Below are 7500 nucleotides of genomic sequence, written 5' to 3'. Positions count from 1 at the left end.
TTCTATCTATATATATCTGTCTATCTATTTATCGACCTATCTATTGATATATCTATTTATCTATCTACATATCTATATCTGTCTATCTATCTATCCATTTATCTATTTATCTATTTATCATCTATTTGTTTATCTATCTATCTATCTATTTATCAATCTATCTAACTATTTATCTATTTATCTATCTATCTATCTATTAATCTATCTATCTCTTTATCTATGTATTTATCTATCTATTAATATATCCATCTATTTATATCTATATATTTATCCAACTATTTTTCTATATATTTTTCTATTTATCTATCTATTTATCTATCTATCATTTTTTCTATATATTTATTTATATCTCTATCTATTTATCTATCGATTTATCACTATCAATTAATCTCTATATATTTAGCTATCTCTATTGTTCAATTTATCTATCTATTTATCTATTTATTTATTATCTATTATCTATATATCTATGTATTTATCTATGTATTTTATTTATCCTTATGACTTATGACGTTGTGAGCTTGAGGTGAAGGTGATGTTTTGTCGAGAGAGAGACCACGGCCTGATCACGTGTTGGACTCGTCATCGCCAGCAGGCACCCTCCCGACGTGAGCACTGCCCGGACCTCTCACGCCACACACCCCATCACCCTTGCTCAAGGAGGACAGTAACCACTCCTAGTCAACGGAAAGAATCCGTGAAGCCAGTTGCGCCACGAAGCGGTGTGTGTGTGTGTGTGTGTGTGTGTGTGTGTGTGTGTGTGTGTGTGTGTGTTGCTGGGAGTCATTAAAACGCATTGGCCTTGACTTTGTTTCTTTCTTGTTAATCTTATGTTCTTTATCTTCTTTTTCTTTTTCTTCTTCTTCTTCTTCTTCTTCTTCTTCCCTTCTTCTTTTTCTCCTTCTTCTTCTTCTTCCTTCTTCTTCTTCTTCTTCTTCTTCTTCTTCTCCTCCTCCTCTTCTTGTTTCTCTTCCACTTCTTCGCCTTCCCCTTCTAGGTAATGTTTCTGTTTATATTCTTGTTCTTATTCTAATGTTCCTTCTTCTTTCTCTTCTCATTATTTTTATTTGTTTTCTTCGTCTTCTTCTTTCTTCCTTTCTTCCATTTCTTCTTCATATTCTTTCTTTCGTTCTTTTTCTTTTTCCTCCAACACTCCTCTCTCTCTCTCTCTCTCTCTCTCTCTCTCTCTCTCTCTCTCTCTCTCTCTCTCTCTCTCTTTCGTGGGGGGTGAGTATATAGCTTTGTGTGTGTGTGTGTGTGTGTGTGTGTGTGTGTGTGTGTGTGTTCATCTTTCTTGTTTATTGTGTTTATTACTATTTTTGTATTCTCTCTCTCTCTCTCTCTCTCTCTCTCTCTCTCTCTCTCTCTCTCTCTCTCTCTCTCTCTCTCTCTCTCTCTCTCTCTCTATCTATCTATTTATCTATCTTTCTGTAGTTAGCAGAGGCAACAAGTCCATGACGTCTGAAATAGGAAAAGCCTGACGTTCCTCAGCTCGACTCTTCCGCCCAAAGATTTTTTGCCCAGAAGTTCATCATCTGCCTCCACTCCCTTTGATGTGTTGTCTGTCTCTTCGTCTGCCTCGCCCCCTGCGTCTCTGTCTGTCCGTCCACCACAAGTACCCGTATGCCTGTCCCTTCATCTCCGTGCCTGCTGGTCTAGCCGTCAACCTGTTTGTTTATCCTCAAGTGTGTCTGTTTTTTGCAATGTTTGCAGTCATGACTTTGAGCCAAGGACGAGAGGAGCACAGAGGTTGACAAGTCTCCCCATCCATCCATGTCCCTGCCGGAAATAGTTGACGTAGGGGATGGAAGCGTCTGACAACACTGACTTTTCTCCGCGCGCGTGGCTGTCTTTCCCATCACTTCCTCGTGCGTCATGTTTATGCGAGTGGACCAAGACAGCAGAAGAGGCTCCCTCGTTCCCGGAACCCACCGCGGCCCACGCATCATCGAGGCGCCAACGAAGGTCACATCGTAGTCTGCGTAACAGTGTGGTGACGTGTCCCTGTGGCGCAGCGAGGCAGCTCTTGTACCCTGCGACCCATATAATCCAGGGGCAATGAGGCAAATGGAGAGGGACTGGTGGCAAGGAAAAACATGCTGCTTCTGTGAGAGTAACTTGGAGGGAGTCCCCCAAATCAGGCACTGTGTGAATAACCCGGCCCCCATTCTCTTCGTCGCGGCATAAGGACAACGGTAGATAGAGGGGACTGAATGCGCTGAATGGGCGAGTGCAGAGTGGAAAGGAAAAACAGAGAATAGAAGAAAGGGAAGAAAATGTGTTAACCAAAGGGTAGGCAGACCATATGTGACGGGGATGTGTTTAAAACAAGGAGAGTGAAACGAGAGAGAGAGAGAGAGAGAGAGATCAGCTGTTTTTCAGTAACCCGGAGGTGTTGTGAATTCTCTCTCTCTCTCTCTCTCTCTCTCTCTCTCTCTCTCTCTCTCTCTCTCTCTCTCTCTCTCTCTCTCTCTCTCTCTCTCTGTGTGTGTGTGTGTGTGTGTGTAAAATTCACCACGGCCTGATCACGTGTTGGACTCGTCATCGGCAGCAGGCACCCTCCCGACGTGAGCAAGTGCTCATCATCGTCGATCTCTGGGCACTGCCCGGACCTCTCACGCCACACCCCCCATCACCCTTGCTCAAGGGGGACAGTAACCACTCCTAGTCAACGGAAAGAATCTGGCCTGAGCGCGGCTCGGACCGCCGCTGTTTGGCCGTTAAGCCTCGCAGCGCAGCGCTCTGCCGATTGAGCCACCGGAGCGCGCACGTGTGTGTGTGTGTGTGTGTGTGTGTACAAGGGGCTCTTTGTGTGTGTGTGTGTGTGTGTGTGTGTGTGTGTGTGTACAAGGGGCTCTTTGTGTGTGTGTGGTGGGGGGTGAGGGGTTGTATAAGGGACTCCGTGTGCATGTGTGTGGGATCTTTGTGTGTGTGTGTGTGTGTGTGTGTGTGTGTGTGTGTGTGTGTGTGTGTGTGTGTGTGTGTGTTCATCTTCGTTTATTACTATTCTCTCTCTCTCTCTCTCTCTCTCTCTCTCTCTCTCTCTCTCTCTCTCTCTCTCTCTCTCTCTCTCTCTCTCTCAACAATTTTGATTATTATTTAACAAGTTGTATTATATATAGCTCAATTAGTGATCATTTCCCTGTTGTTAGTTCATTTTCACTAAACAACACTGTCCACTCACCTAATACTGTTAATACTATAACAAGAAGAAATCTTTCCAATGAAAGCATAAGTGCATTTAAACTTGATTTAATTAACATTAACTAAAATTCAAATGCCTGTGATTATGGAGTAAATTATTTGTTTGGCAGGTACATAACGAAATTTACTGAACTGTATAATAAGCACTTCCCGTTGGACACAATAACAATTAAAGAAAAGCATATAGGCAAACCTTATATCACTTCTGCCATTAAGAATTCAATTAAACATCGTAACAAACTTCAAAAACTGTATGCCAAGTGGCCCTTTAGATATGAAAACGCCTTTAAATCATATAGAAATAAATCAACAACGACCATAAGAACAGCCAAAGCAAATTACTATAAGAACAAGTTGTCAAGTGAAGCAGGGGACTCCAAAAAGACCTGCTGGTCCACTATGAATAGTCTACTCGCTAAAAAACAAGCGAAACTTCCTTCATTTGTTTTATTCAATGGTGATACCGTAACAGATTCTTTTAATGTAGCGAACGCTTTCAATAACTATTTCAGTAATACTGGAAACACGTTAGCCACGAACATCCCAGAGACCCAAACACCTTTTTCCACTTATCTCCCCGAATCGGTTCCATTTTCTTTCTACTTACGACCCACTACACTACCAGAAGTTAAGTCTGTCATTCTTAATATAAAAGTCTCTTCCCCGGGATATGATGACATTAGTATTATCAAATTGGATCATGAGTAATAAATTAACATTAAATATTAACAAAACTAAATTCATGATTTCTAGTCCACTCACGACTCAGCCAGTTCATACATCAATAAATATTACTACTGCTACTACTGCTGCTAATACTACTGCAACTCCTACTACTACTACTACTACTACTACTACTACTACTACTACTACTACTACTACTACTACTACTACTACTACTACAGCAACTACTACTGCAACTACTACTACTACTACTACTACTACTACTACTACTACTACTACTACTACTACTACTTTTTTTTTTTTTTAACGGGCCTCCATCTATTAGAGTTGCGTTGTGAGCGGTATATTCTCTCATATCCTTTCACAAAGCAATTCATTGACCGACAACCATCTTTATTTAATATTACAAACTTTACTAAACATTTTATTTTTAAGCTAACAGAGCTTGTGGTTGATACGACTATCAACCACCGTCGCCTCAAAGTCCAGGTCAGCAATGCTACTACTACTGCAACTACTACTACTACTGCAACTACTACTACTACTACTACTACTACTACTACTACTACTACTACTACTACTGCAACTTCTACTACTACTACTACTACTACTACTTCTACTACTACTGCTACTACTACTGCAACTTTTTTTTTTTTTTACAAACTTCTTTTTTTTTTTATAATAAAACGGAGGCCTCCATCTATTAGAGTTGTGTTGTGAGCGGTATATTCTCTCATATCCTTTCATAAAGCAATTCATTGGCCCCACCCCGCCAATGACTGTGGCCGACAACCATCTTTATTTAATATTATTAACCTTACTAAACATATTACTTTTAAGCTAACAGAGCTTGTGGTTGATACGACTATCAACCACCGTCGCCTCAAAGTCCAGGTCGGCAATGCGGGTGGTTTTGGGTGCAGGTGACCTGGTTCCTCTCAGGCAGACCAAGGCTGACCTCAGGAGGGAGAAGGACAGCCTGCACCTCATCCAGCCGACCACACTGGTTCTTGGCTGCTGTTTCTTATCCGCCAGTGTTTCGGCGAGTCTTGCGTAGAAGCTCTGCGCCCTTGGTCCCATCCCTACTACTACTACTACTACTACTACTACTACTACTACTACTACTATTACTACCACTACTACTACTACTACTATTACTACTACTACTACTACTACTACTACTACTACTACTACTACTATTACTACTACTACGTACTATTATATATTACTACTACCACTACCAAAATTCCTTTAATATTCTCTCTCTCTCTCTCTCTCTCTCTCTCTCTCTCTCTCTCTCTCTCTCTCTCTCTCTCTCTCTCTCTCTCTCTATATATATATATATATATATATATATATATATATATATATTATCTATCTATTTTGGAGGGCGAGAGAGAGAAGAGGGTGCTGGCACAAACTATTTCCCCCTAGTTGATGTTTTATAAATTAAAAAAATACTTACCAAACCAAAATAAAAATAAAAACTCAAATTAAATCCACACAAAAAAAACAATGACGTTTAATTGATCATTTTCCGCTATTAAGGCCGCTATCAATGCCGTGAGATCCAACAGTTTCCCCAAAAACACTTCCCTAACACAACTTAAACCCGTGAAAAGAGACACCACATTATTTTCAAGTATTTTGCGCCATTAAAACACAACTAAAATTACAAAAGAAGTACTTAAACAATGACAGCACGATTCAGCTCAAGGAGACTATAGAACAGGAGAGGGGGCCTCTATGGGAGACCGTGGGCGGGTGGTGGTGTATGTCGGTTGCAACAGATGGCGCAGGAGCAGCGTTGTTTACATCCAGGCGCCTCCCCCCCTCCAGACACAGACCCCCTACCCCCAGTACCCATCAGCAGTGTTGCTACATGGGATCAGGCAGCAAATTTTGCTACTTTTTTCTTCAGTCTGGTTATTTCCCATTTTAAATAAAAAAAAAAAAAACATCAAGAAAGAAAAATACTAAAATGAACAGTAAGAACTAAATATATTTATCAGGTAGATATAGCCTGACTGCATGTCATGTTAGTAATGCTATATTATTGTACCGTAGTTATATTACTTTATCTGCATTTGTGGGAGGTTAGCAGTGGTTAGATGTGCTTTATGTGTTTTAACTGTCTGTATACACACAGGAATGAACCGAGGTTGTAGCCCAACTGCCTTTCTTTCAAAACATGTTTTTCTCTCAACCTCAGTGTTTTAGCAGCACGCTGACCATAGACTTCACAATCTCTTGACGGGAAACGGGGCGCGGGGCCGATTCGCAGGGGGCCGATTTTCAAAAATTTAAAATTTAAATATTTTCAAAACCAAAGCAGCTAGCGACCTGAAACTAAAACAGGCACCTCCCTTAGGCATATATGAGTCTCCATGAGCAGCGGTATCAAAAAATTCAAAGACGTTCCCTAATAAAATCCCGATTAATTGTTTTTTATATAAGTATAACAAAACTTAAAAAGGCTATAAAATCCTCAGATTTTACGCTAGATGCACAAACATCACCAAATGCAGAGATAATCACTTATATTTTCAGAATCAATAGCAATATTTAGCATATCTTATAAGTTTTTGCCCGAAATAGCTACTTATTTTTTTTTTATTTAGTGCAATTTTTTACGTAAGTTTTTAACATCTAATAAATCACTTAATTTTCACATTAGAAACTTAATACTTGAGGACAGCATGCAGAAACATCTTAATATTACTCACCAAAAGCAAAATATTCAATGTTCTATATACAATCACAACTTATTTTGGTTGAATTCCGATGTCACTATTGCCTAAGCACGGATTGCCTGCTATCTGGCCCTCGTCCCTGAACAATCACTTTAGCCTTTTGGCCTATGACATGGGCCCCGGTCAGTTTCCTGGACTTGTACACGTCCCTGTTCCTCGCCGTCTCCTTCCTGCCCTCCTCGATACTGCTCCTCTTCCTGCCGGTCGGCTGCTTCAAGGCCTTGTTCTTCCTCGCTTCTGAGGTCACGTCCTTGGAGAAATTAGCACCGAAACAGTTGAAGAGGGACCTGCTGATGTGCGGAAAGATGGTGTTGGCCAGGTTGTGCCCTCCTGGCACCTGTACCCCTGCAAGGTCGGGTCTGAGGCCGCCAGGAACTCCAGGAGGTGCCTGAACCCGTCCCTGTGGCGCATGGCAAGGGAGAGGAACCTCAACCTGCGCTCCTTCTTGTCCTCCCTGCACATCAGGGAGTCCCACAGCGACATCCCGAAGGACGCCATGTGGGCCATTGGGAGATGGCCGCTTCAGGACCGCCGGCCCGTCTCCAGCTCTCCCTGTCGACCAGCTCGACCAGGGCGTCGAACATCACAGAGGGCGGGTCGCCCCTCTCGAGCTCCACGGTAATCTTCATCTCCTCCTGCTGGGCAAGCTCCTGCTTGCAGCACTCGGCCACAGAGGAGTTGGCCTGGACCTTCCTGGCCAGGTAGCCGGCGTAGTTGCCGACCGCGGCGAGGAGCAACTCGTCCGTCGGCGGGTCCGGCTGGTCGCGGCGTCCTCATATCTTGTGTCTCCTCCGTCACTTCCACTCGATCCACTGCCTTCTGTGTCTTCTTGTATCGTCCTCTGGATCCTTGCAGTTGT

At 42.3% G+C, this 7500-nt stretch overlaps 1 long non-coding RNA gene across 1 annotated transcript; it reads left to right on the top strand.

Moving 5' to 3' along the window:
• The first annotated feature begins 565 nt into the window (after positions 1-565).
• On the top strand, positions 566-3074 carry LOC126989126 (uncharacterized). The gene is made up of 2 exons (XR_007742897.1): positions 566-722; positions 1435-3074. It is a non-coding gene; the product is annotated as an uncharacterized LOC126989126 (long non-coding RNA).
• The last annotated feature ends 4426 nt before the right edge of the window (positions 3075-7500 follow it).

The sequence above is a fragment of the Eriocheir sinensis genome, unplaced genomic scaffold (genome assembly GCF_024679095.1).
Source record: "Eriocheir sinensis breed Jianghai 21 unplaced genomic scaffold, ASM2467909v1 Scaffold106, whole genome shotgun sequence".
Lineage (NCBI taxonomy): Eukaryota > Metazoa > Arthropoda > Malacostraca > Decapoda > Varunidae > Eriocheir > Eriocheir sinensis.
This window is presented reverse-complemented; position numbering and strand designations above follow the sequence as displayed.